General features: G+C 43.8%; 1 protein-coding gene across 4 annotated transcripts in view; it reads right to left on the bottom strand.

Moving 5' to 3' along the window:
* The window catches only part of LOC107319982 (contactin-3), a 93313-nt gene extending 81763 nt beyond the window's left edge, over positions 1–11550 (bottom strand). The window contains exon 1 of one of the 4 annotated variants that reach the window (XM_015875402.3): positions 11294–11550. The gene's annotated coding sequence lies outside the window, so the exon portion shown is untranslated. Of the gene's footprint in view, positions 1–11075 lie in introns of all 4 variants that reach the window. The other 3 variants (XM_085516168.1, XM_015875398.3, XM_085516167.1) reach the window with 3 other exon arrangements.
* Positions 11551–20701: the final 9151 nt, after the last annotated feature.

Here is a 20701-nt window from a genome sequence, read left to right as displayed (position 1 = left end):
TCATCCAGTCCAACCATCCACATATCACCAATAGTTCTCACTAAACCACATCCCTCAACACAACATCCAAATGTTCCTTGAACACCTCCAGGGTCTGTGACTCCACCACATCCCTGGGCAGCCCATCCCACTTAATGCCTGACAACTCTTTCAGAGAAGCATTATTTCCTAACATCCAGCATGAACCTCCCTCAGTGGAAGAGGCGTCAGGGAGCAGCACGGCTCCACTACCAGACTACTGGCAGGGCACAGAACAGGTGGTGAGCTATGCAGATGGAAGGACACAGAACCCACATCTACTCTGTGCTGATTCCGTTCTGTCAGGAAAACTGACAGGCATGAGCAGCTAATTATGCACATTATCCAAACCTATGGACTTGAGATGTTCAGATGCTTGAAAAGGAGATGACTTCATGCTAAAATCGCTTCAAGGCAGGAAACGAGAGGTGGTGAAGCTTTGCTACTACCTTAAGCTGCTTAGCTTCAGATAAGGAGCTTATGCAACTTTCCCAACTCTGAAGTACATTCAGCAATACCAACACAGCTTCTGAGCTACATGTGGGACAATGCCTCCTGAGTATTATTACTCTGCCCCACAGAAAGAAAGGAGGGGAATAAAATATCTACACATGCATGATATCTATCTACGCATGCATGATATCTATCTTACACTTAGGTCCAGTTCAGCAGAGGACATAAGTGATGTATTTGTTCTCCTTGTTTCTTACCTCTTACAAAATTGGTATCTGCACAATAAGGCTGGTATCTTGGACTACAAATAAGACCATTTCACATTTTCCACACAGAGCCTATGAAGCAACTGCTTTACAGTCATCTAGAAATGCTTGTAGAAACAACACATAAATACTCCAAATATTTTAGGCAGAGAATGGACTTGTGATAAACTATTTGGTTTATTTTCAGATGAAAATTAGCCCACAGTGGATCCCAACAAAAAACATTCTTGGGGCAGGACAAAGTCAAAGCCAGCAGCACTGAAGAACAGATGTGCAGAAGGGCTTTCAGTGCGCAAGTGCCTGATGAAATACACAATGTAGCATCTGAGTGCCAACCGCAGTTACACAGTACAGAAGGACTTCATATGAAACAAAGTGCCAAGCAAGAGCCACAACATTATTTTGTTCTCCAGAGAAGAGGGAAGGAAGCCTTGTTCATAATTGTTACTATGTAATAGCCACTCAGTTAAGTACTGCACCTCTTCTGTTTGCATTTTAAGCTTACCAAGGAATAAGGATTCTCAACTAGACTAAACCACATCATTCAAAGCACTAGAAACACAGCTCTACACTGATCCATATTTTCTTTAGCAATACAACAGCAGAGATGGTCAGTGCAAGACTGAAACTCCAATAGTTACAATTCTAGTGAGAAACTGATGAACTGGAAGATCCATAAGCAGATGAACCTGAAGATGTGAAAGGAAAACTACTGTATACATGTGACTACTTCAGTAAACATACTCGATTCCACAAATCCCTGGCTAATTCTTTGAAAGGTGTCAACACTTCTTCCCACTACAATTTCAACAGAACTTTATAGAATAGCAAGACATGAGACAAGGAGAAGCAATGAGGAATACAGCAGATCTCAAACAGAGGGGAGGGGAGAAGGACCAAAGGAAAATAATTAGCTCTTACGTTAGCTTTTGTCCCAGAAGTGGCTAGATTAACTATTACTTAGTCAATACTAGGAAATAAGGCTAAACAGTAAGTGCCCAAGCAGGAGGCAGGTGTCGCAGTGAGCAGCTGCCTCCTGCTACCTTGCCAGAAGGTAACCGAGCTCATTGCTCTTAGGGCTGGGCTGGTCAACATCCAACCTGCCCCTAAAGGAAGGGTTGTCTTCATCAAGAGCTCACATAGTCATTTGGTCACATTCAATGAGTCCACATGACTTCTTCATTACTATTATCATGGCATGAATAATAAAATCTTGAATGATAAAAGCAACAAAGCAAATACCTTGTCTGGTGGAAAACTCTCAGTACAAATAGAAGCTATTCATATACCACTAATGATGCGCACACAAACCTAATGAGTACACAGAACATCTCTGTACAATCAATAAATCTTTATTCAGGGGAGGTGCATGTTACTTAAAAATGTAAGCTTAAATGCCCAAGCAGATGCTATGGACTATAGAGCTGGAGACCCCACACGAAGCACCACAAGCTTTATCAACCAGAGCTCTGCTTTCCCCAGCATTCACCGCTGTGAGGCTTCAGCCACACCAACACATCTCCAGCTGCAGAGCTGGCATCCCCTGTACCTGGCAATGAACAGACACAAGGCTGATGCAGGTCAAATTCAAGGGTTATAGAATAAGTTACTGGATCCTTTTGTCTTCCTTAGCTGTTTCCAAGCTATTATCCAAGAAAAGAATATAAAAAAAGAAAGAAACACAGAGAAAACTGCTTTTCAGCCTGCAAGCAACGACTGCACATAAAAGAAACTTAAAAACTTATGTCTTCTGTATTGGTTGAGAGTGTTAAAGAACTCTACAACTCAGCCTTAGCTCATGAATTCTGCAAATTTGTAAATAAAACTCTCATTTCTGCTGTGACCTCTTCCCCATCCCCTTTTTCATATGAAAACATCATCTGCAACCACCCGACCTCAGCAGCTTGCTTCAGAATTAACAGGAGAGGTAAAAAAACACCAGAAATCCTAAAGATAAGATGTGAGACCTAGAGACTGATGCATAAAAAGTATAGCATATGGCTGCTAAACATAAAAGCTCTCTCTGTTAAAGTTGGTTTAGTTTGTCTGTTCCAAATCAGGTTACAGATTAAAAAAAAAAACAAAAAAACAAAAAAAACCGAATCAATTCACTTTCCTCAAGCGCAGAATCAAAGAAGCACTTCTCCATTTTAAGGCTTTCAGGTTTTAATTCAAAAGGAAAACAAGACATAAAATCCCTGGGGACATCCAGCAGGGAGCCCCACCATCCCCGCAGCACTGCCCCTCCATGGCAGGGAAGCCTGGTAATGGGATGTGTTTCAAGTAGTCTGTCAGAAGTGCTGTTCTACAGACCAAATGGTAAACACTTATCCAACCTACAGAGCCAACCTGCATACTTCCAACATTTTTGCATATTTCAGTACTCAATGTTTAAAGGGATTCTTAAGTATTTAGTTATTCTTTTAAGCATTGCATTTGTTCATCAAGTTGACACAGTTTTCTCCCTGTTTCCATATTCCGGTTCTCAGTCCCACTCGAGTAACACCCAAGTTAATATACAGGATCTCATTTTTAAGTAGCAAATACTATCCTGGTCATGCCCCAAACTTAAAGCAGCTGGCAGTTATCCATTCCATTCAACACGCAGCCCATCCAACAAGCACATCTATTTGAAGAGAGAGGCTGGAGCAATTTGTAAATCATCTCCCTGAAGATCCCACATTATTTGACCCATTTAGAGGTTTTCAGTGATGCAAACTAGAAAGACACTGGCAACAGAAGAAAAAGGAAGGAATGGCATTATTAAGCACAGATGGTACTGTGAATAGCTTTTAGGAGAACTTCCATACAATTTGACCTTTTATCTAACAGATAATCTACCCATTAACTACCAAAGCAAGTATTTCTGGTCATAAGTGGGGAACAGACACACGGGAGATCAAGGTAGAAATCCACCTCCTGGCTGGGCTGCCGATTCCATTTCCACTGCTCTCCGCTGACCAACTTATTCCTAGCAACCTTTAATAGGAAATCACCAGCTTTCCACTACATCTCAAAAGGACTGACTTTATACCTCTGCTAATCTGACTTACAGAACAGCTAAACAGCTTTTACTTCCATTAAACTTTGCAGTAGTATTGCTCAGCAGTATTTGCCATTGATTTAAGCCATTAAGTCAGTAGTCCAGTTCATAAGACCCAGAGGTTGGAAAAGACACATGGAAGAGAAAAGCCAATATTTCTATTCTCCTACCAGCCTGAGCAGCAATCCCAGGGAAAGCTTCAATTCCCTGCATCCTGCAGCTTCTGCTTCACTGGAAAGGCAGCTACATGAGAACACTTGGAAACCCCAAATAAATTACACCCATTACTCTGTAGGAGTTCTTATGCTAACCAATTTGCATATTTGCATGTAATCTCATAATAAAGAAGAGAGAAAAATTACAGAGTCTATCCTTTCAGTGTGGACTATCCAAAGCAGATATTCATTTTCATACATTCATCTTCAGTCAAAAAACACACACTCAATGTATTTAGTCAACACGAGCAAAAATTAGGACAGATGGAAAGGAAGGGGTTGGAGCCAGCACTAATATATAACAAATGCCAGCTCATGTACAAAAACATTAGGAGTTTTCCTAAAAAGCCAGATGCAGACCTGAATGGTCCAGAAGCCAGCAGCACTGCTCAAACCCAGCACTTAACAGGCATCTCTCAAAGGCAGCAATGCTGCTTGCTTGTTTTAACTCCAATCAATCAATGTTGAAATAAATTCCCCTATGATGCAGTACAAATTTTCAATGCAAAGCTTGCCTTTTAATAACTGTAAGGCACTCTATTCTCAAATCCCAAGGTTAAGGAGAACTCAACTGATACCATTAACAATTGCACTGTGCGGACCAGTGAAATGAACGAAGCCCAGATAAACGTGACAGTGACACTGTTAGGGTTTAACAGTTTCACATACATTTCAAGGACAGGTATTTACAATTCAGAATGGGAGCAGTGGTCTATCAACTATTCAGGTAGATGCCCCACTGTAGAAGAAAAACAAAACCAAAAACAACAGTAAACCACAACAAGACCAATGCCAGCAAAATCTCAGCTCTACTCTCTACCCACAGCCTCAGTTCCACACAAGCAGATAGGTCTTGAGATGGGCACCTGGCTCCCAAGCTATGGGCCAGGGGCTCCTCTTGCTCTGACACTGAGGGAGGAAACCTGAAGGTTGTGACAAAGCACAGCACTCACAGCAGCCTCTGTCCTATCCTCATGCCCTTCGCCTGTCCTTCTCATGAGCACGGTTGGCAGCACCAGAAGAAATGAAGAGGACCAGCTGTTCCTCCAATGTACTTCTGGTTCCTCTGCAACTACCCTTTCCTGCAGCATTCCAAAGGGTTATGTTTTAGAGGAGAAGGGATGGAAAAAAGAGGATGGAGAGACTTAACAGCCACAGCATTATTGGAACAAAGCCCTCAACACCATCACCTGGATGAATGGAAATACACAATATCACACTCAACTTTCTAATGAAGCTGTTCTAAGAAAGCCCAGTGTCCTGCTAGTTAGGAAATAACAGAAAATGGTTTAATGACTTGATGATTTAACTGCTTTACAGCAAGAGGAAATATCCTCACTGCAGCCCTGAGATCCCACCTGCCTGCAGCACAGCTGCCATGTGGGGCTGTGTCACGGGGCTCATAGATGGCCAGCATGCCTGGGAAGAAACACACAGTCAGAACAGCTACCAGCAGGAGCTGTGGAGGAGACTTAACACTGATCTTTGCAGTAACTGTGGAAACACTTGGGGAAAAAAATCCCACTTTCAAACCCTCAGTGCTTTGATAACATGCAATAATTATCTGTATAATCATCATCCCACACGACTCATACCACTACATTTATAAATCACGCTGTTTTAAAATAGAGTATCAATTGCAGCAATTATTTGAAACTATTTAAATATACCCTCTGGTCTTACTGTTAGAAACGTTGAAAGTTTCCTGCAACAAAAAAGTTGACTATAGACAGAAAAGTCAGTGGAATAACCTTGAAGGTTATATATATATACATATATATAACCAAGTATGTACACACAGATGAGAGAACATGCTGATAGCTCTCTATCACTTCCAGCCTGCTTGCTAGGCTTCTATGCACCTTTGTTTATATAGTTTTAAGAGCAGATTTCAGAGCACGCACTATCCAGAAGCACCTTCCAGGAGCTCAGCGCACTCCCATGGAGGAGCTGCTGGTGGTCAGGCACTGACCTAGCAGAATCCCGTGCTTTACAAATTACCCTAGTAAAAGATACATGCATGCACAGCCTTTTCTTTTTATTATCATTTACAATCTACATCAACACGTTTGGCTGACACGTTAAATAACTGAGGATGCAGCAGAGAACTCTCCTACCAGTCATTTGCACATATGCTGACCTGCACTGTACTCTCAGAAGTGACAGAAAAGTTACTATTTAATGAAGAAAGTGGCTATTGTAGTAAATATTGGTGTTTTTTGAATCATAAACTTTGGACATATGCACTTCGGGCACATTTTTCTGCAGATGCAGGTTACACCACGGCACAGCCCCATTGCCCAGGAAGCACTGCTGCCCTGCACCCCACACACAGCCCAAGCCCACCAGGGCTCACTCCCTGGCCAACAGCTCTCTTCCATCATTATTCCAACCATTATTTCTTTGATGCACTCCTAAGGTAATAGGTAGCAAAGACCAGACCCTGTTCTCACAGATATACATGCAGCCCATTTGACCAACCTAACTGAAAGGATCAGTGCGGAAAAATGCACATTTAGATATTTGCATAAACCTTACTTCAGCCAGGATGAAATTAAAATACTTGGTTAGATTCAGTAATTACAGCTTCTGCATGAATCACAGCAGTCTGATATACCAGTTCTTACATGTAAAATATCTCCCCAATAACACGCCATTAAAGCAGCTTCTTTCATCTCACGTTGGACTGTGAATTCCAAGAGAAGCTGATTTTAACAAATGGAGAGTCTTCAGAAACAGAGATGCATGATTTTTCTGTAAATGAACTGTGAACATCAGTATGCTTGTAAGCTAAACTACATTTATCATTCACTGACCTGCTCTGGATTGGATTAGACTGGATTGCTCCTTATGTAGTCAAGCAGTGCAAAAGGCTGAAAATGATTGTTCTGACCTCAGCACGAGCAGGAGGGACACTGGCCATGCCTTACATTAAGTCAGGCTGTGGAAAAATAGTTGATATTCCCCAACAATTTACTCCAAATACAGGTCTACAGCTACAAATAGCCATAATTTATTATATTTTAAATTTCATAAAAGACCTGAGTACGTTGAGTGACAGCACTGCTTGGAACTGCCGGGGCCTGCTGAACTGAAACACACTCCCCAAACAGCAAACATGGCACTGACATTTCAGCAGAGCAAGAGGAAAAAAACCCATTATATGTACATACAAGTTAGTACATCAAAGACAGGAATAGCTGTTTTTTAAATAAAACACTATGCATTTCCCCTCAAGGAGATCCTTATGTCTGCACCCAGCCCTTCACAACCTCTCACCCATGGCGGAAGTCTGCAGTATAACCACCTCATGGAGGAGCCCTCCATTTTGTTCTTATCCAGCACCCTACAAACAGCCAAGCAAGGAGCACCTCCCAGCCAATCCTGCTCCTTGTCTTTCCCTTCTCTTCTCCAAAGCTCAGAACTCCATTCAGATTTATTTTCTGGGGGGGTCACCATGCCGGTGGTTCTACCACCCATCTTTTAAATGCTTTGTGCTTCACACCAGGGCAAACGTTGCAAACAGAGTGTTTCCAACATGCAGGATTTTCAAAATATTAAAATACACACAGTCTGTTTTCAAAGACCATCCATTCTTGCCAGATAAGTTTCTCCAGAGAGCACAAACATGTTTCAGATGGGACGTGGGTCAGCACTGAGCACTTCAGCAGCAACAACTGCTGCGTCACTCAGCTGGAAACGCAGCAGCCCTGCCAGCTAATTATTCCTTACATTGATCCATTTATTTATTCTTCAAGAGACCATTACTTAAAAGTGATAGCTGGGGAAAAAAAAACAACAACACATCAGCTATACAAGATGAAAGCTCTCACTGATTTTGAAGAATAACATCTTACTTTAATACATTAAAAAGTGCTTCTTCGAGAGTGTAAAATCAACAGCTATTCCAAATGAAACCACTGCTACATATATTACGAGCTCAATTTTAATCAACCTTTTCTCAGACTAAATTTCAACTTGCACATTTTGGCTTGACACTAAAAGGACCAACCATCCTCATTACTCCAAACCAACACCTCTCTTTCTTCATTCGACCAAGAACAAGACTAAGAATCTGGAGGAATTACTCAACTTCTGCCCTTTCCCTTCAGCCTGTATCAGGACCTCTTCCTATCATGCAACACACTGAAAAACCCACAGATAGAAGATTTTAATTTACTTGGGGATGGGCTGGCAGTTGGACAAGATGATCCCGATGGTCCTTCTGACTGTTAATGATTGTATGACTGCAGTCAAATATCTTTTCCCCTCCACTTTTGTTACCCAAACCCTCCTAGAACACCTGCTGCAAAGGCCATCTAATACCACCACCAGCTTGAGGCTGATTTTCATCTGTATCAATGGACATGTGAGAGATGTGGCTGCCTGAGCACCAAATCAAGATCTTTAAACAGGAATGTATCTCACTCCATGCAGTCCTGCAGCCCCTCTCTAATCCTTTTTTGAGTTAAGGCGCATGACAAAGCATCACCAATGATTCATTAAATTCCTCCTCCAATGCATTCTCCTACACCACATGCTATAAAATCTGGATACTCAATTCTGCATCAAGAAGCGGCTGTGACTCTGAACAGCTTCACTAAATCAAAAGTGAAGACGTTAGCATTAGACAAGACTGCAGCTCTATCAAGTTCATGCTTCTGCATTTTAATTGTTTTTAATTGGCAAAATCAGTGACTGATCTGTCCCTGTTTTGGCTACAAGAGGCTGCCTCTGACAGGAATTTAAGCTGTAGATCTGCAAACAAGAGCTGAAAAAGACTTCCTGCCACTGCAGGTGCTTCATTAAGGACAGCAGCAACAGCACAACCACTCACAGCATGAGCACCAAAGTGAGTCTTCTGCCCCTTCATTTCCAGCGGTTGAGTGTGTCATGGAAACCACCCTGAAAGAACAAGTTTCTAAACTTCTTTAAGCACAACTTGCTTTCAGAATACCTTGACATTTAATCCATCTTGGCATCATCCATGTACAACATGACTTCAAGCAACACATTCATTTACAAGAGGCTCTTGAAGAAGCCATTCTGTACAGACACCTGTACTTTTACTAGTACTCAGCCTGAACACATTCATGTTTGCATCTCACATGACCGTAGCATCATGTTAATTTCTAAAATCAAGCCATTAGATAACATCTTTGTTAGCAGAACATGATACTCCCAGACAGCACCAAGAAGGTTACAAGTTAAAATAGACAACAAGAAACTCAACAGATGAACAGACAACCCATTTTTTCCCAATTTCCGGTCAATCCTATAAATAATTCATCCAAAGCCTTTCCCATATTCAAGAAGCAAACTCAGTGCAGTCATTCCCCACGACTGATGATTCCTCCCCTCTCTCAATAGACTTTCTGCCTCCTCACCGATAACAGCAACACACCACATTTCTCATTGGTTCAGAACAGTGGAAAACCACGTTTGTGGGTAGCACCTAAAACATAATGACCAACTCCACACTGATACAAAACTACTTATGGCACTTGTAGAATCAGTTTCTACCACAAAGGAAAAGAAAGGGAAAAAAACACCTAAAATTCAAACCAAAGTGCAGGAGCTTCCCATGTCAGCACTGCCACCAGAACGTATGAAACACAGCAAGTTCTGCTCCAAGAAACCAAACGTTCCACTTCACAAACGTTCCCCGGGGTGTGTTTGGGGTACAAGCCCTTGCAGAAGCGTTACAGGAGGTAGCTACAACGTACGTAGATGCTGCTTGTGCCTACACGAATTCGCTCTCCACCAGCACCGACAACGAGGTGCTCTGCGGGCCCAGAACCCCCAGGTGCGGGTGTGCAGCCCCGGGACCGCATGGCCACGCTCTGTAGGTACAGAGCCGGAGACACAGCGCTCGTTCCACCTCACCGCCCCAACAGCACGCAGCTGCACTGAGCAGCTCCACCCCAACGCTCAGCTCAGGGACCGATCGTCCCCAAGCACAGGCGGCGGTGCCGTCCTGCAGCCCTCAGCACCCACAGCAGCGCTACACCGCTGCGTGCTGCAACGCCCTCGGCTCAGCGCAGCTTACTCCCATCATAAGGCAGCGCTAGGATCGAGAACGCAGAGAAGCAGAAACCCTACGGAGCCCGCAGGTGACTGGTGAGCAATAGAGTTGTACGGGGCTCGCGGAGCTTTACAGCACAACGTCTAACCGCAGTCCTGACATCAGATCAGCAGCGCTCCGCTAAGAGCCACACGCGTTTACTGCACCATTTTCCCTTAAATCCTCTCCCAAACGCCATGGCTTACCGAGGAAAGTCTCTTGCCAACTTGCCAGGAATAACCCCACAGAGGGCTGAGACACTCCCAGCCAGCCCAGCATTTCCACTCCTCGTTTCAATATTTTGTTGACAACTTCCCACAGATGTTTAACGTTTAAAGCAGCAACGAGTGCATCTCTGGGCAAACCCAGCACGCAGCTCCAGCGAGTTCAAGTTTCTCGTGCAAAATGCATCAGTCAATAGTTTAAAAGAGTTTGCTGCTCCGGGACCCGCGATATTTCCTCTAGTGTCAAACAAGCGCTCTAAGATGAGTATGACACGCACACATTAGCAGCAATGCCATTAGCACAGCAATCTCTATCAAGCGGCTCGCACCCGAGGCTGATGCTGCCTCGTTTCCCATCCGAAACGGGCTGTGTGCTCTCGGATTTGGGTTAATCAGAGCCAGGCACCTCGCTGAGCAGCAACAAGGTCACCTCGCTCTGCTCAGCGCCCCTCTGCTGCGGGGACGGGCACGGAGCACCGCGTGCAGCCCCTCCTGCACCCGCTGCAAAAGTTCTGGACGGAATTCAGTGGGTACGGAGCGGCCCCTCCGCGATGTGAAAGCAGAGCGGGGCTGCCAGCTTGCACACCGACGCCAGACAGGAGGAGAAGCCGAGCGCGCTCTCGCTCGATTTCAGACAGTTACCTGCAAAAGCAAAGCCGGACAGCACAGCCCTAAGGCAGAACCGCTCCGAACTTCGGGCTGAGCTCAGGAAGAGCCGCACGCCGCGCCCCGGGGGCATCTCCGAAATCACACGCGTTAAAACGCAGCGAGCAGCGCGGGAGGGGAACGTACCGTGCTGGGAAGGGCGACCGCAGCCGGCGGGCAGCGAGAGATCCCGGGCACGCACCGAGCGCCCGCACCGCCGCTTCTCCTTTCCTCGTCCGTAACCGCAGCGAATAACCCCGGAGCCGAGAGCGGAGCCGCCGCCGACAGCCGCACGACCGCGGCCGGGTCTCTCGGACCGAGGCGCCCACCCGCTCTGCCCGCAGCCCGAACGCGAAGCCACGCACCCGCCGAGCGGCCCCGCCGTAAAATCCTGCGGCTCCCGCAGCGCCCGACGCTTCTTCTGGAGCGGGGAGCGCCGAGCTCCAGGCGCGGGGCGGGATCGGTACGAGCTGCCCGCCCACACGCGCTGCCGCCGCTGTGCCCGGGGCCGCGAGGCGGGCAGAGCCCGGGGGAACAGAGGGGGGGGGGGACAGCGCGATGCTGGCGCGTGTTGAGCTTGTATTAAAAACTTGGTCCGATCTCCGGGCTGCCAGCCCAGACACAAAGGTTCACGTCGGTCTCCGCGCAGGAGCCGGGTGGGCGTTTTCTTGAGCCTGGCTCCAGGTGATCGCGCTGTTACAGCTGCGCAGCTGTAATGAAGCTAAGCACAACTCCTCTAAGCTCTTACAACAGCCAGCAGTGCGTTTCTCAAAACCCCGTTACCTTCCAGGATCCCCGCGCAGGGCGATGCACGGCGCAACAAAGCACACGCTGCCCCTGTTTCCCCTTATGTCTATTCTGTTGCAGGTGCCAACTGCTGGCCATGGCTCCTGGGATCCCATGCACTGTGAGGACCCGAAGAGACCATCGTTACCTTTCTGTGAACGTCTACAGCTGTAATTAAGGGCTGTCCGACACTGAAATGCAATTGCTTCAGTAATGAAACGTGGCACCGCTCTGAGAAAGGGACGTCGAAAAAATAAATTATCTCTGAAAAACTATCAGACGTTTCTAATGGGCAGAGAGCGATCACGTAGGGCTCATAGAGGTGATGGAATAACTATGATATAACAAGCTCCCCACTCATGAGCTGAGCACTGAGATGCAGACTAATACAGCTCAGCACAGCTTTGGCACCAAGCAGGAGCTCAGCCTGTTGCTACCTGTCAGCTGAGGGCCTAAAGCATGGAAACTCCATCCTATGTCTTAAAATCCACTTTGGGCTTTTGCATAAATTTGCCTTTTTTAAGCTCAGGACAGGATGAAGGCCAAGCTCCAGCTTCACAGCAGAGCCCAGCACAGGTGGTACAATGGCAGCTGTGAACACTTCTGCAGTGCATGGGTCCACCAGGAGCAAAGCTCAGGATGCTGTGGGCAGCTCTGCACACCTGGTGTGCTCACATTCATTACACCTGACTCTTTTGGGCATGTGAGAGCTGGCAAGGTCACAGACCTATGGCATGGCTTTCAACGTGGAAATATTAGCATCAGCTGTGCCAGACCAGCACAGGAGTTTTATGCTACTATTTTTTATGCTTGACCAACCATAGTAGTGAAAATGTTGAGAATGCATTTTGCACTTTGCCTTCCCCAGTGCCCAGTGCCCTTGTCTGCCTCCCACCCAGCCCCACCTTTTGACTGCCTCTGCCAACTAATTCATTTTTCAGTTTCAGTAATTATTTAAATGAAGGACTTCAAATCCCTATCACAGGTAGCAAGTTGTTCCCATAGAAAAGATGCCGGTTTTCTGAAGTTTGCCAGACAAGCACTTTATGAGATTGTGAGGTCAAAGAACTGACCAGCCTTTGGGGAGAGAAGAAAATAGAGCAGTCTTCCCCTCACTTATTTTGTAATAGTCAGAAATAGTCACTTGATGGGTATTTTTTTGCTGTATTACTCACTTCAGGAATCACTGCAAACTTCCTATATTCCCATATACTTGTGAGGACAGTCAATTTGCAGACTGAAGACTGGGGCTAGATGGCACATTTTCCACACAGTACCTGACACCATGATGCCCTTCTGCCGTCCCCATCTCCAGAATGCTACTCTAATGCAGGCATTCAATAATAATTTAATTAAACGTCTCACGTTACTTCCAGCCTAATGATATTTTCATTCCCACCTGTCATTCAGGCATCACTGTCAGCATGTCACAGAAATCACATGAGAAGGACAGCGATGCTTCTGCTGAAGTGTTGTCTAATTAATGCTTCCTAAGGATCAACATGGAAAAAAAGAACTTTAATTTATAAGCGTGGCATGGATATAAGCAGATAAATGAATATGATATTTAAGTAAATCAGCTAAGAAACTTGCCAGTTAATAATTAATAATCTGGTTGGGAAACTCAAATTAACCACCTCCATCCTGGTGTCAGCTGGCACCAGTGGCAGCTATCAGAGCACCTGCTCTGCTGATTGCAGCCCTCACACAGCTCTGCCAACTGCCATAGTTGCTATGTGTGCTTTCAGGTTATGCTTTCCACCTGTGTTTTCAGCACATGGGTTGTCTATAGAACTGCTTTCTGCACTGCTGTTGTCTGCTATGTGCTTTGACAGACCTTGTTTCTTTTCCAAGTTTTAGATGGGAATTTAGTCACCGGTAACAAGAAGGCTCAGATCCACCAGAATATCCTCCAGGAAACAAATCAATCATAGCTTGTCTCCTAGAAACCTTCACTTGCAAAAACTCTCCTATCCACTGGCAAAAATACCAACTAAGTCACCTCGAGCTTAAACTGAGCTTAAACCAAATTGCTTTGCAAAAGACTTCTATAGTCAGCATGGGATACGTAGCCAGCAGGCTGATGCTCTGCTTTCAATCACCGCTGACCAGAATCACCACTAAGCTGTTTCTTTGGAAGCAGACTGATCAGTTCCTTGAGCCTGAAGTGGCCACCAGACAACAGAGTTTTAAGAATTAAATAAGCAGGTGTAAGCACAGTTTTCCATCTTTTTGGGTATAAGAGCTTTTATAGCCTTCAACATCCAATCACACTTTCAGGCACAGTAATGTCAGCGATCATAACAGACACACAAAATATATGATGCTTTGGATGCGGTTGAAGGTAGATAACAACCTGCTTTCTCCAGCAGTACTCCCAGAACCTCAAATGCCTAATGCACATCCAATCATTCTCACTTATAATAAATGTTTCTCTTTCTAAGCCAACACTGATACCCGCTTTCCCAAGGTCTTGCTCTCCAGGGACAAGTAATACATGTTGCATTTCTTCAACGCCAACATCAGATGCAGTAGCTACATTGAATCTGTATGTCACAAGGTAATCCATGAGCCCCTCCAGCCTAGGAACTCCCTGCTGTGGCTGTGCTGGGCCATGAGCTGCATGCCCTTCTGTCCTTGTTCCAGTCACTGCAGCATTAGTGTGACACTGACACCAGTGCTGGACGTGCTCCCCACAGCCATCTGCATTTTACCACTGTTTTGTATAACACTGCTCTCCACAGGTCGAGGAGGCACCAGGAATATTTTTAGAAGCATCCCACAACAGTCTAGCCTGATTTCAGTGGAGTCAATGGTAACTCTTATTTTGGCATCAAATGCAATTGATTGAATCACCAGTATGTTAAAAATTTCATTTCCCTGTCTCCATGAGCTCCTGTCGGTGCTAATAAACAGAGTGCAAATGGTGTTTGGAGCAGCAGGGGGAAGGACTGGGAGGGGGAGGCTAATAAGAAGCCCTGTCTGTATTAAGGAAATTAATTATGTGACTGGATTAAATGGCAGCACTGAAAGCCTTGCTTTGCCCTGACACCAGCTGTATGCATTAAAGGTTTACGCTGGTGATAACCACAGCGGTGTTGCTATATGGATGCAAATTTCCTTAATGCAGCCAGAACATAGATCAGACCACAGTGACTAACACAAAACTGATAAAAGAAAGTGAATTGTGTTATCATACTACAGAGCACGATACAGAAAGAAAATGATAATAGGAAGGTTAAGTGCCCAGTGAGTGCAAACTGATATACAATATCTTGAAATCACAGAGAGAGAAAATTAAAATGGTGAAATGATTTTACATATTGGTCGATGGAGGCATAAAAGTAATCTGTGAATTGTGGGAAAGGGGACAGGGTGAGAGCATGATATTTGCAGGCGTACAGACATTTTCCTGGTAGAAATGAGTAAGCGATTGAAGGCCAATTCCAATAAACAGGTAATTTAGTTTTGTTTTTGTTGCAGATTTTTGTGTCATTGAAATATTTGTTTATTAATAGCTGTTCATTTGAATAACATTACAGTAATCTGAACATCTACGGCTACTAAGGATTAAAATAGAATTATTTCCCTATATATCAAGTTATTCTCACAGTACTTCTGTCTGATTTTGTGATATCTATTAAAATGCGATGGATCTGTTCTTATCATTATGTATTAACCGACAACCTTGAGCTGAAATGTTAAGCAGAAACAAGCCTGATGCCTGGAGGCCTGAGTAGTGACTCGGTGGACGGCAAAGACGTTTTAAGGCCGTCCTGAAAGCTAAATGACAGACTGGTAGCTTTCCTAATCAAATAGAATTAAATGCAAAGTTATATTCCCACAACCCCTGCCATCCTTTGTTCAAACAAACTGCCTCACACGCTGTTCAGCAGTTTGCTAAATATAGAACGTTTTCTAAATCTGATATCACCAAGAATGCAGTGGAGAAGCGGGGTATTTGTTCACAGCATCCCGAGGAGCTCTCCTGGCACGAGGGCTCTCACAAGATGGGAAACCACTCCAATCTCATGCTGGGAGATGAACACCCAGTGCTTAAATGCATCCAAAGCACCACTTGGAGTTTACAGTTAAGGGGTGGAAGACAGAAACCAAAGCACAGACAGCCCTTGCCAGTAAAGATGTGGTTAGTAAATTTTTGAGCAGTGAAGAAATACTCCTTAAAAGCATTCTGAAATGTGATCATGCTGGAGGAGTGGAGGAAACAGTCGGCTACTCCTCCTTCCCTTCTTAGCATGAATGATTTTTCATTATGCTCAGCACAAGTTACAAGAATACATATTTTCATTTCTGTAACACGCAGTATTTATTTCCAAATGCAATGCTGACTTTTAGTCACCTTTAAAGCTTTCAGTTCTAGCTGGGAAGTTCAAGGCAGTCATCATGACACCCAAATAGCAGTAATTATCTTCATCACATCACCCATTGGCTACTTGTATAGCATCCTCTGTGCAAGCATGGAGCTGTGCTCCAGCAGTGTAGATCTCTATGTAGGTCTTGAAAATCATCTGACTCTTCTAATTTTAACATGATGAAGTAAGTTTGGGTTTTAGCATCACATGGTCTCATTCATGAGTTTACTCAGGCATCCCAAACATGCCTGAAGGAAAATAAGAAAGTGCACTTAATGCTAAGCTTTGTCCGCAGGATCCAGTGCAGGCAGGGAAAACCAGAATGCAAATACTACAGACCTATGAAAAAATAAAATGAAAGGAAAAACAGCATACCTGAACAGTAAACTAGATGGAAAGTGCCCCAAGAACTTGAATTCAGTGAAGTATTTCAGCCAGTATTTACCTCTGTCTCCATGAAAACGTATGCTTTAGTTCCTGTCTGGCTTAAGAATGCTTTCCTAAATCAAGCACTAATAATTTTGAGATCTATAAATACCCTGATGGGAAGACTCTGCATCTGCAATGAATACAAATAGCTCTGTGCAAGCGTACTTTGAACAGAAACAATAAGGAAAACAGTATTATTAATGACCTCCAACCAAAATGTCATTGCATCTCAACATGAGGGCAGTTGCAGACTTGTATATACTGAAACCAATTGTAAAAGATCCTTAGAAAATTCTAATATAAAAAGGAAGATCCTGAGGGCATTCAGGTGCTCATCTTGTTGCCTAGTGGGCCCAAATGGGTTATGGTGATTGTAGTGGAAATACTTAAGGAATGCATTGGCATCCAACTCCAAATACAGAAACCAGAGCTTTTAATTAGCATTTGTGCACACCTATTCTAAAATCATCAACATTTTTTCATATATGTAATGCACACAGCTACAAGGTCCAACAAAAGCAGTTTCTAATTCACATTATATTTAATCACCCAAAGCCATTAAGTTGCATTTGCACCGTATCCCTGCACTGATAAAACACATTCCAGGAAGGAAGAGGTCCCCAGACGGCTGTTTCTCCTTGTTTTCAATTGGAAAGTCATTGTAGTGCACCCTCATAGAGACACCCCGTGTGAAGACTGAGAGGGATTTGGAGATGTTGGAACATGTGCTTATTAAGTAAGCAATTGCTAGCTGTAAGTTATTCTGCTGCTCTGTTTAGTTACACAGAGTATTGCAAGAGGAACTGCAGGCAGAAGGAAAGCTGCTCCTCAGCTGCAGCACATCAGCAAAAGCAAGCAACAAGACAAAAAAAAAAGCTTTAAATATTGCATGAGATATCTTCAAAACTTTGTAGACACTGGGCAGAAAGGAAAAGAAACTTACGTCTGTGTCTGAATGTTGTTAAACTGTTAATTAATTGTTCCTTTACAATTCTAGGTAAGCCACTAATCTATTGAACCAGGGAAGAAGCACTGGGCTGAGACTATCAGGAGATGTGCATACAACGCTCAACTGTTCTTTTGGCATTTTTAAGCCCACAGCTTTTCCTCCTCTCTCATTCCCATTCCAAGGATAGATAGAATAATACAAGCAATAATTACCCCAAGAATTGATTTCCCATTGCGGAAGTGCTGTTTTAAATAAAATTTGCTGAATTTTATATATAAATTGGAATACACAAATCCCCAGCCTTCTAATTCTCAGAATTCACAAGCAGCTAATTTGTGTTTGATGATTTCTCAAGTAATTCAGTAAGACTGTATTATAACCAGTGCACTGCTATCTCTTTATCCTTCTTTCCCTTCATTGCATTGCCCCAAACAACACTTTCTGCCAGCAAACCACAGCAAAACCCAAACACTCTCACACTTCTGGAACACAACATCCTTTAAACCTTTAACATTTTGTGCTGTTAGCAGTTCCTGATAACACAGCAAAACTCTCCTACGTGTTCATTACTGGAAATAGATGTACGTATCTTTATGTTTTTAATTGCTTTTAGCACAGCACACCGCGTATTGAGTGTGTGATTTAAGCAGTTGTGCCCTCTACTGGCAAAATAGAAATAATGAAAAATGAGAAAGTCCTTCTTCCCAGGGGTATCAGAACAGAACACCATTGACACCTGTTTCCTTTTGTTGCTTTGGCTCTATTTACACTTGAAGACTATGCTGTTTTCACTGTGAAACATCAGCAGATTAATTTCTCACAAGATTTTATGTTAAAAGAAGACCATTTACACTGTTAAGGCAACACAAGGTGGCCTTGCCATAGATGAAGGTGATGGCATGGATGGCATGTCTATGGCATTAATAATAAGCAATATAACAAAACTATAATGATCTAAGCAATCAGCCAGAGAGCAGGAGAACAAAGCTGGATGACAAAATCCTTTACAAAGTTCATAGGAACTTTAGAGCATTCAACCATCTAAAAGAAAGTCTGTAGGAGTTGATGCACAATGTGTAATAGAACATAGAATTTCATACAGTGCAGGAGAATTGGGACCTCGCCCTCTCCTGAAACATTTCTATCCAATCCTTCACCTCCCATGAAAAAGACAGCTCAATTTTCTGTCCTATCCTCCACTATTCAAGTTACCAACTGACATTGGAGTTGAATAACAAAGGAGCAAAAATATACCCTTTGGTAAGAAACTTGCATACTGCAACTTCCCAGCGTGGGCAGGATTAGTCACGGATGCTAATTGAAATACTAATTGACATATTTATACCATCATATAAAATCCATTCAATACAGCGGCAACAACGTTCTTATCTAAAATAGCTGTAACGTCCATGTGGAAAACAGCAACGGCCTGGAAGTCTGCTCCACAATTTTCTTTGAGCCCCAGTGGGAAAAAACGCCATTTCAGGTTCCTCGTGTTTCTGCCTTTTGTAGGATGTGGTAGCTATAGACTACAGATTAAATGGATATCAGACTACATAGATCAGAGAGAAAGGAAAATAATTACCTTCCAGAATACTTAATAATCAGCAGATGAAGAGGCCAACATATTCTTGCCCCTTGTTTTGGCTCCAACACTGTCCCTCTCTAGTAGAAAGGGAGTTTATTTACCAGTGGAAGCAAAATCATTAATCATAGAATTAAGTTCTAATGTACCCTGTAACTGGCTTTATTCGTAAATAACTGAATCTGGAAATGAGGTAGGGACAAATAGCATGGGGTTTTGGGAATCTTTGTCCACTATTAAGTGCTCTGTTGTCAGAGCACACTGTAAGCTGTAATCATACACAGAAGCAGGGGGTAGGCTCTTGTGCTTACAGCATAGTTCTCTCTGCTGACTTGTCTGTTACAATAGAAGTAAATACTACTATGTCAGACATGAGCATTGCTCTGGATTGCTATGCATTCCAAACAGACATAGCTTTATTTCTGTTCTGAACAAATAATAAAAAGTCCTTTAATTTTCCATGTTAAAGAGTATTTTAAAATCTACTATAAATCTACACTGAATCAGTGAAAAACATTTTTTAAAACGTATTGCATGATATGTCAAAGATAAAAAACGTTTCTATTGCCTTGAAGTTCAATTACTCTGAAAAGGAAAGATGCAGCAGTATGGGTGGGTAATGGCACTGGGAATGGCCCAATGGAGAAAACAGGAGGACCAGGCAGAGGGAAACAATCAGAGAGGCAGGTGAAGGGACTTGAAATGCTAGGAGGGGAGAGAGGGAGGGGAAAAAAAAAGCAGCCTTATGTTCTGCATGAAACCACAAGGAAAATTTAATTGGGATTTAAAAAAAGAAGTGAGAAATGATTAAAATAGTTACAGGAGGCAGGCAAAACCACTGGGACTGCACACTTCAAAACCCAGCAAGCCTATATTCAGCAACAGTGGAGAAAGGAAAGGTGAGGAGGGATGCATGCTCAAATGCTACAAAGAACTGAGTGCTGCCAGGACTAACCTGCCCACAGAGCCCCAGCACAGCCTGGCAACCATTTCCTGGGCAAACACACGAATGCTGTAGTAATGAGCACATCAAGCTCAGGAAAAGTAATAGTTCCATGAACTATTGCTGCTCAGGGTGCTTCCTAACACAGCCAGGCCTGACAGCAACACCAGGCTGCCCTGGCACCAGGGAAGCACAACCTATTGAATCATGAGAACACCAAGAGACAACACCAGGATGTGACCCGAAGGAAATCAAGAGGCGATGCTGGGACATCAGTCTGACCTTCTCTACCATGAGCCCAGGAGCCCCAGACACTCCCATCTGCAGGAAGCTCTCACAGGCAATTCCTCTCCTAGCTCTTGGAATGAATTGCATGGGACGGTGGGGATCTAATAGACTCCAACTTGGTAATTGGTTTCAACAATTAGGTGATGTTCCTAGAACTGTAGGCACCTTGATTACATGTGGGAGCCAATTAGAGTCTCATACATATTCACACCCCCCAATGCTTCCCAGCCCTGCCAAGCTTGCACCCAACCCCCCTCAGCTGCACAAGTATTCTTTTCCTTTCACATTTCATTGAAATCACACACCTCCTATAGCTGTAGTTCACACAATGACAATACAGAAAAAGCACATCTGAGAAGGAAATGCTAAACCAGCCCTTCTAAGCTCCCCTCACACCCCAGTACATAGAGGGACCATACA

Source organism: Coturnix japonica, chromosome 15, assembly GCF_054131305.1.
Source record: "Coturnix japonica strain WE chromosome 15, WE-NBRP24, whole genome shotgun sequence".
NCBI classification, from domain to species: domain Eukaryota; kingdom Metazoa; phylum Chordata; class Aves; order Galliformes; family Phasianidae; genus Coturnix; species Coturnix japonica.
This window is presented reverse-complemented; position numbering and strand designations above follow the sequence as displayed.